Below are 9,498 nucleotides of genomic sequence, written 5' to 3'. Positions count from 1 at the left end.
GAGGAGAGTGAAAAAGTTGGCTTAAAGCTCAACATTCAGAAAACGAAGATCATGGCATCTGGTCCCATCACTTCATGGGAAATAAATGGGGAAACAGTGGAAACAGTGTCAGACTTTATTTTGGGGGGCTCCAAAATCACTGCAGATGGTAATTTCAGCCATGAAATTAAAAGATGCTTACTCCTTGGAAGGAAAGTTATGACCAACCTAGATAGCATATTCAAAAGCAGAGATATTACTTTGCCAACAAAGGTCCATCTAGTCAAGGCTTTGATTTTTCCAGTGGTCATGGGAAAACCATTTATGGATGTGAGAGTTGGACTGTGAAGAAAGCTGAACACCAAAGAATTGATGCTTTTGAACTGTGGTGTTGGAGAAGACCCTTGAGAGTCCTTTGGACTGCAAGGAGATCCAACCAGTCCATTCTAAAGGAGATCAGCCCTGGGTGTTCTTTGGAAGGACTGGTGCTAAAGCTCAAACTCCAATTTTTTGCCATCTCATGAAAAGAGTTGACTCATTGGAAAAGACCCTGATGCTGGGAGGGATTTAGGGCAGGAGGAAAAGGGAACGACAGATGGCTGGATGGCATCACCGACTGGATGGACATGAGTTTGGGTGAACTCTGGGAGTTGGTGATGGACAGGGAGGCCTGGCATCCTGCAATTCATGAGGTCGCAAAGAGTCGGACATGACTGAGCGACTGAACTGAACAGAGGTAAATTTGAGATCATTAGGCTAAGTGAAATAAGTCAGAGAAAGACAAATATCGCATGATCATGTTTACATGTAGAATCTAAAAAAGTTGAAATGATAGTAATAGAGAGTTGAATGGTGGTTATTAGGGGTGTGAGGTCAGAGTAATGAGGAGTTGTGGTCAAAAGGCACAAATTTCCAGCTATAAGATTAATAAAGTCTGGTGATCTAATGTACAACATGGTGACTATAGTTAACAATACTCTATATTCAACAATTGCTAAGCAAGTATATAGTAAATTTTCTCACCTCACAAACACAGAAAAGGTAATTATATGAGGTAATGGAGGTGTTAATTAATCATATTATGGTAATCATTTTGCAATATATATGTATCAAATCATCACATTATACACCTTAAACCTATACAATTCTAAAAGTCAATTATATCTCAATGAAGCTGGAAAAAATAAAATAGCAAATATTTAGCCCATGCTTGGGTGTTAAAATTATTAGGTATAAAATGAGAGGCTGCATATATTTCAAATACTTAAATATTACATCTAAAAACTAAAGACTCAAAGATTCCAATTTAAAGTTAAAAAAAAACAAGCAAGATACAATATTTTGTGTAGATAAATTTTACATTATGCATTTAATGTGAACTGTTGGCAATTCTCATTGTTCCCACAACCACAAAAAGTCTCGTTTTTGTATGATTTTATACAAAACAACCAATCAACTGAATTCAAAGTTGAAAACATTTTATATAAGTATATTTTACTCCTGACATTTTAAAGGATCTATTTATGGAGTAAACGTTTCACTTTAAAATTAGTTCCCTGCTTTTTCCCCCGCATCTACTGCGAGAATGAAGACCATTCTCAGCAACCAGACTGTCGACATCCCAGAAAATGTCGACATTAACTTGAAGGGACGGACAGTTATTGTGAAGGGCCCCGGAGGCACCCTGCGGAGGGACTTCAATCACATCAATGTAGAACTCAGTCTCCTTGGAAAGAAAAAGAAGAGGCTCCATGTTGACAAATGGTGGGGAAACAGAAAGGAACTGGCCACTGTTCGCACAATCTGTAGTCACGTACAGAACATGATCGAGGGTGTTACACTGGGCTTCTGTTACAAGATGAGGTCGGTGTATGCCCACTTCCCCATCAACGTTGTTATTCATGAGAATGGTTCTCTTGTGGAAATCTGAAATTTTGGGGGTGAAAAATACATACGCAGGGTTCGAATGAGGCCAGGGGTTGCCTGTTCAGTATCTCAAGCCCAGAAAGATGAGTTGATTCTTGAAGGAAATGACATTGAACTTGTGTCAAATTCAGCTGCTTTGATTCAGCAAGCCACCACAGTTAAAAACAAGGATATCAGAAAATTTTTGGATGGTATCTATGTTTCTGAAAAAGGAACAGTTCAGCAGGCTGATGAATAAGATCTCAGTAATCCTGCTGCAGAAACAACAAGATAGCAGATGGTTCTATGGACTCAGTTGTGATATTTTAAAGAGACAATGAAACTCTTGATTTGAAAATATAAAAAAATTTTAAAAAATAAAATAAAATTAGTTCCCTTTGCAATTTTTTTACCACAACCAGGGCTACACTCACAGGTCTGGCTTCTAATTCTGTGAAATTGCCTACAATTAAACTGTTAAATTAGACTATAAGATAAATTGGCAGTTAAACTGAATAAAGTTTAACATGTATGTTTGTAATTAAGGGCTGTAACAGAGAAATTTTAAATCTTATGAAAGTAATATAAGCATAGAACCTAGGGACTTCTGTAAATGGAGAACCTCCATTATTCCCTAAATGTCAATGGACCCCAGACTAAACCCACAGTTAAATAGGAAAAAGACATATAGATGTCTGTATAAAAGACTATGTACTGAATCTGGAAAAATTACCAGGTACAATCCTAGGCACTTTATATATTTTATTTAATCCTCAAAATAATTTCTGTAAAATATAGTAGTATCACTACTTTATGTTTGTTGCTGTTCAGTCACTAAATTGTGCCTGACATTTTGAGACCCCATGGACTGCAGCATGCCAAGATCCCCTGTTTTCCATTATCTCCTGGAGTTTTCTCAAATTTATGTCCATTGAGTTGTTGATGTGCTTTATAGATAACAAAATTATAGTTAAGAGAGTAAATGACACAGGTAGTATCACACAACCTAAAAAGATAAAATCTGACAGTCTTTCAATCATACTATTTTGCTAACAATTTTTCTAGATTATATGAATACTAATGGAAAACCATAATCTGAATTTATACCCCTTTGCTTTGTACTTTACCTTAATAGCACCAATTTTTTCTATAAGGCACATTTCATAAAATAGACTACACTGGAACTCACAATGGGTCCAATTTCCCATCCCTACTCCCAAGACAGTATTTAAACCATATTAACTAGATTATTGTGTTTTTAGACATTTCTTATCTATCCTCAAGATTCTTAGAGCAAATATAAATGAAAAAGACACTAAAAATGCATTTGAAGTCATTTTAAGTACACTGTAAAAGTCAGCAGTCACTCAACAATAAGTTTTGTTTTCTGTTTTAAACTATGAACTACCTATTTTCATTCCCAGGATCTTAAAAGAAAAAACAAAACAGGATTGTTCAGCAATGAAGAGTTTATAACTTTAAGCTTTTTAAAAAAATGTTAACAACCTCTTACATGTTTTCATAAACACCATACTCAGGCGAACTAATTCTCAGGGAATAAGCACTTAGGTCTTTAATAAAGATGGAAATTATCTTGTCAGCCAGGTCCTAGCATTCACCTATTAAAATGAACCATGACTGGGTCTTTACCTTTCTGATAAACTAAGCAGCAACCTGGATTTCAAACTCTTTCCATCCTCCCATTGAAAACTGATGATTACATGCTGAATGATAACAGCATTTGCAGCTTAAGTGAAACAACATATACTTCTCTTCAACCCTACATGTTGCATTGTAATTTGAATGCATTCATCATTGTGTATTTTCAGATATAAATTACAAACTTGAATTAATGAAATAGATCTACATTTTCATTACGATCAATCATGAATGAAAATTTATCACCATGTATATACTGCAATAAGAATAGGCAAAACAAACTCCTGAAATTGAAAAGAATTCATCATTCAAGGTGATTTAAAACTAGTCAAACACTATAATGGAAAACTAGTTTATGAAATTAATATAACATTCCAAGATTACTTTTTCTTGGTATACAGAAAATTCATACAAATCTATGAAACAAAACCTGAAACTTTAATAAAAAATAAGAGCTATGACTATAAGTAGATCATGCCCTTCTCTGAAAGTGTAAGGGTCAAGGTTCAACATTAAGAATTTGGGAAATATATATATGTATATTTATGCAGAGAAAATTTTCAAAAATTTATGACTTAAGAACCTCCCCAAAGTATTTTATGTCCTGAAATTCACTTTTATATATTTGTTTAATGAGTTTAATTATAGAATGGAAATGATATTGTATTTATAATTTTGTTTCCCTTTGCCATTCACCTTGTGATCATTTTCTCATGTCATTAGGCATTCCTTGAAAACATCCTATAGACATTAAAATGAACAGATCCTTTAGGGAATATTTGGGAAGTATTATAATGCAATATTCAAATGACTTCCTATCACACAGGTTTTAGACCATAAGGGATTCCCAGTAGGGTGTAAGGACAAAGACTTTGTCCTCTATAATGCTTTCTCAGTCATTATAATCTTTCCAACTGACAACAGTTTTTCTCAGCTTTAGTCCTAGATTTAATTTTTCTGAGTAAATGTCACACTACCCATGCAGAATTTTGTTCTTTAACATTACCATCCTCAGAGAGTTCCCTCTTTGTGATTCCAGAAAAATTAAAATTCCATAAATTATATTTAGATAATTACCAGAGTTTTCTTAAACTAACCTGACTTTTAAAAATTATTTATTAAATATGTGGATATTGGCCAAAACTTCCAGTTTATTTTTACTTATAGAGTTCTGACCACAGTGTGCATGGTATTATCCACACTGACAAGGCAGGCTTCCCTGGTGGCTCAGGCGGTAAAGAATCTCCCTGCAGTGCAGGAGACCTAGGTTCAATCCCCGGGTTGGGAAGATCCCCTGGAGGAGGGCATGGCAACCCACTCCAGTGTTCTTGCTTGGAGAATCCCCATGGACAGGGGAGCCTGGTGGGCTACATACAGTCCATGGGGTCACAGAGTCATACACAACTGAGTGACTAAGCACAGCACAGCACACCGACAAGGATACAAATTCCCATTCTTATTATAGAGACCATCTCAGGATTATATTTAACAGCTCAGAGGTCAGCATCCAGTGATCTTCAATCATCCTGGAAAATTGCATTTTATCCAAATTATAAACATCCAAAAGTTCTAATTTTAGCACATATTCTTTTAAAAATAAAACTATTGTAAGACTTTCATAAAGGTTACACATTTATCTCAGAATTTTTATAAAATATTAGACTAAGAAGAAATATTGGTCAATTTGTATCCAAACTTAGAGTTTCTCGTCCTCCACATATTTGTGTGGATCAGGAAAAATAAACATGTGGATTTATTTAAAGTTATTTGTACATGACATGAAAAAAATTCTCATGACTATAATGGTCTGGGACTCACAACTACTGACTTCCTACTGCGTAATGGATAGAGTTCAGACTCCTTCCTGGACGAGGATGCGCATGACAGGTCAAGCATCATCAGGTCCCAGTAATGGGTTGAAGCTTCCCTTCCCTGTACCTTCTCTACAGTCCAGCTGACCTCTTCAGTTTCTTACAACAATCACACTAGTTCAGCACTCACAGTTTCACTTATGAATTTACGATCCATTTAGTCTATTCCACTTTATCAAGTTCTAGGGAAAAGCCAGGCCTTTAATCTGTTCTTGGATTAAATTCTTCCATTAAAACCTTCCCTGAACTGTTACTGTACTAGTCACACATACTAATGCTTGGTTAAATTCAAGTGGTCATTTTTGGACTGTATTCTAATTGCCTAATGTACACAAATTCCCCCTCTCTGACAAGACTGTAAGATAATAAGAGGCAATTATAAATACCCCATGTGCAGCACATTAAGATGCAGTCTAGTAAGAATGCAATAAATACTTCTTTATTTGAATTTTTCTTCTTAAGTAATCAATGAGACTATTGCTGCAAATGCTACCACAGCTGTGAAACCTGCCACTATCAATGCAACCAGAAGTAGAAATGAAAAGCTTTTGAAAGATTTTTTGACTGATACGTAAATATAGTCAAAATGCTTATAATAAATTTTTATCATATCTCTACACTTTAAAAAAGTTATACAAATAAAGTAAGTAAATCATTGATAAGAATTTAATACTTTCAATACCCATCCTCATGGTAAACAGTATAAATATGCTAAAAATTAAAATACAAAAACGTTCGTCTGAATCCAAATAATGTAGGATTTAATATTAACTAAATGAAAAGACTGGCCCCCAAATTATAGGTTCATGATACATAAAAATATGCCTTGCATGCGTGCATGTATGCGAAGTCACTTCAGTCTGTCCACAGAATTCTCCAGGCAAGAATACTGGAGTGGGTTAGGCAACTTTAAATTTGATTATATAGTATTTTATTTATATTCATCCTCTTCTTTCTTTTGAAACTTATTTCCATCTAGTCCTATATTTCCTGGACACACTCAAATTTTTAAATAATTTTCTTTTAGTTAATGGAAAATATTCACAGAATAAGCAAAGTTGTATTATTTTAGGATATTCAGAACAACAAAAACACTAAAAGATTAAGTATTTGCTAGACAAACTCACTCAGGTGAATAAATCAAATTTCTTTCAGTAAAATATTAAGTATTTTCCCCCTTCACTGGCAAATAGTTAAAACCATGAATTGTAAATCTGTAAATGTCTAGAATCTACTGTATTCATGATTTTGTTATGCAGAGAAGGCAACCATCACTATAGAAGCTTCAACTACTTTAAATATGAATCCCATGCCTAAGATCAAGTGAAAATACTATCTAGAGTTTTGCCTCCCAAGAAACAGGAAGGCAAATGAAAGTATACAGTCACTGGAAACACTAATGAGCATTTGATTTACTCAATAACCTAGTCTCTTTGATTTCAAATCTAGTGACCTGTCTCTAAACATCAAAGATGTTCATCAATCATCTTGAATCTCTTCTTTGATATGCATATGTGTATGTTAACTTAGTATTTTCAAGTATAGGCTCCCTTCCCTCAATTAAAGCAGTTCCTTCAGAATAAAATCTTTAATTCCATTATTTAGTTATTCAAGTAGCCAAATCTATGCTTTAAAAGCAATAGGTGTTTGCAAAATACAAATTGGAAATTGGAAAAAAGTCAGTATATTTAAATTCACCCATGACAGATTTACAAAGAGGGAAATTTGGTAGAGGTTATTGAAGAAACTTTTTTTGCCCAAGTTTTTTTCGTGTGTTTTGTTCATTCACATATCTTTAGTGTCTGGCACATTGTAGGTAAACAAATATTTGCTGAATGAATAAATGAATATTTTCTTAAATTAATGGAAGACATTTTAATCGTGGATTTATATTACAAACACTATGTACTATAAATGTTTAACTAAAAATCTATCCTGTCAAACTCTTCATGCCTTTTCCTGACTTCATCGAAATTATTACATGGTGACAGGAAATGAAAAAGACCCTGATGCTGGGAAAGATTGAAGGCGGGATGAGAAGGGGACAACAGAGGATGAGATGGTGGGATGGCATCACCAACTTGATGGACATGAGTTTGAGCAAGCTCCGGGAGTTGGTGATAGACAGGGAAGCCTGGCATGCTGCAGTCCATGGGGTTACAAATTCACAAAGATGTGCACATAAAGCAGTTAGAAAGCAAGATAGAACAGCACAGACTCTATTGTGAAATTGCGGTCTAACAACTATAAAACTATCACTCAGTCTTTGGACTTTAAAAGTAATATTTAGATTACTAGTAACCTATCTTGTTTGTTAGCATGAAGTGCAGGGCTCACAATTGTAAAACTCTATATGCATTTTTATTTTTAATGGTCACTAGGTAATCACTATGATAAAAAATTAAGACTAACTTTTAAAGTTTACAACTGAGATACAACAAATAAGTGTGAGCTGATCTTACCTGATGTTCCCTAACTGTTCTCACCTACCGAGGCTGTACTCTTTGAAATTAAAAACTTTTATTTTCTACTTTTAAAAAGACTATGTTGATTCAAGAAACCATGGATAAAGGACTTAATTCCTAATAATGTCCTTTTTCTCTAGAAATAGCTTTTGGCAGCACAGGACTTTGTTATCCATAGAAATAAATACTTCCAGTCATTTTTTCCATACAAAAATGTTTTTAGTATCTCTGTATGTGAGGCATTGTTATAGGGACAGGATGAAACAGTTAAGCAGAGAGAAAAAGTCCTTGCTTTACAGGTTCTTTTCTAAATTATAGTCTAGTAAGGATGCCAAAGATAAATAAGTTAACAAACAATTTAAGTGCTAATTAGTACAGGGGGATAAAAAGCAACTAGGACACCACTGAGGGGAATTGCCGCTGGATATGACAGCCAAGTAAAGTATGTCTGAGGAAATGGCACTGATACAGAACTGTCATGAAAAATGTTCCATGTGACTATGGGAGTGAGGGAGCCACTCAACAATCTTGTTGAGGAGATTTTGTAAATAAAAGAGAAAACAAGTTTAGAGATCCCTGGAGCGAGGGTGCTTAGCACCATTCAGTTATAGCAAGAAGCCTAGGGTGACAGAGGAATATGAAATATAGGGAAAGAGTTATGCCAGAAGGCACTAACGCAAGTGGACAGATTTTTGTAAAGGCATTATAGGACATCTTAAGTGGTAAGCAGCAGTTTTGATTCTAAGTACAATGGAAAGCAGTTAGAGAGTTCTAAACAGAGAATATCATATTATTTGATTTAATACCGTTTAATGGATTTTCCAGATGGTGCTAGTGGTAAAGAATACCCCTGCCAATTCAGGAGACTTAAAAGATGCAGGTTCGATCTCTGGTCAGGAAGATTCCCCAGAGGAAGTCATGTCCACCCACTCCAGTATTCTTACCTGGAGAATCCCATGGACAGAGGAGCCTGGTGGGCTATAGTCCTTAGGGTCGCAAAGGGTTGGACGTGATTGAAGCGACTCAGCGTGTACACAATATGTGTTTACTATGCGATTACTAGGTAATTTGCTAAGTGATTTACAAATGTATTTAATCACTGTATCAACTCAATAAAGCCATTAGGCAGAACTAAGTTAGAGGGGAATTATGAAACACAAATAAAATGCTAAGTGCTGGGAGGGATCTTCTAATATAAGGTCTCCACTATAGACTCTGGACTCACAACTGCCCTATACTCTTAGCGGGGCTAGGTTCCTCAGGGGACAGATGATACAGTTCAATAGGGCCAAAGGGGAAAGTCCTAAGTCTCACACAGACCACAAAAGAGAAATCAAATATATAACTAGAATAAAATATTACTTGAAGCAAACTATGGGATATTTTAGTTCTCTGTATAAGTCATGAGTTTGGTTTAAATTAATTTTGACAAGCTTTCTTAAAGATGTCAGCAATTGTTACTTTCTCTACCTGTTGTTTCTCCTTAAGGGCGTGATAATTACCTCAAACACCTTTGAATCTTCTACATTCCCTGGCACACAATGCCTTGCAGGAAGTGGGACTTTAGAGTACTTGTTGAACAAATCATACATTGCAAAACTACAAAAAAAAAAACTCTT

The 9,498-nt window shown here is 35.1% G+C and overlaps 1 pseudogene; it reads left to right on the top strand.

Moving 5' to 3' along the window:
- Positions 1-1,529: 1,529 nt before the first annotated feature.
- Positions 1,530-2,170, top strand: LOC505199 (large ribosomal subunit protein uL6-like; annotated as a pseudogene).
- The last annotated feature ends 7,328 nt before the right edge of the window (positions 2,171-9,498 follow it).

The sequence above is a fragment of the Bos taurus genome, chromosome 10 (assembly GCF_002263795.3).
Source record: "Bos taurus isolate L1 Dominette 01449 registration number 42190680 breed Hereford chromosome 10, ARS-UCD2.0, whole genome shotgun sequence".
Classification (NCBI taxonomy): domain Eukaryota; kingdom Metazoa; phylum Chordata; class Mammalia; order Artiodactyla; family Bovidae; genus Bos; species Bos taurus.
The sequence above is the reverse complement of the archived record's forward strand: the minus strand, read 5'-3'. Positions and strand labels throughout refer to the sequence as shown.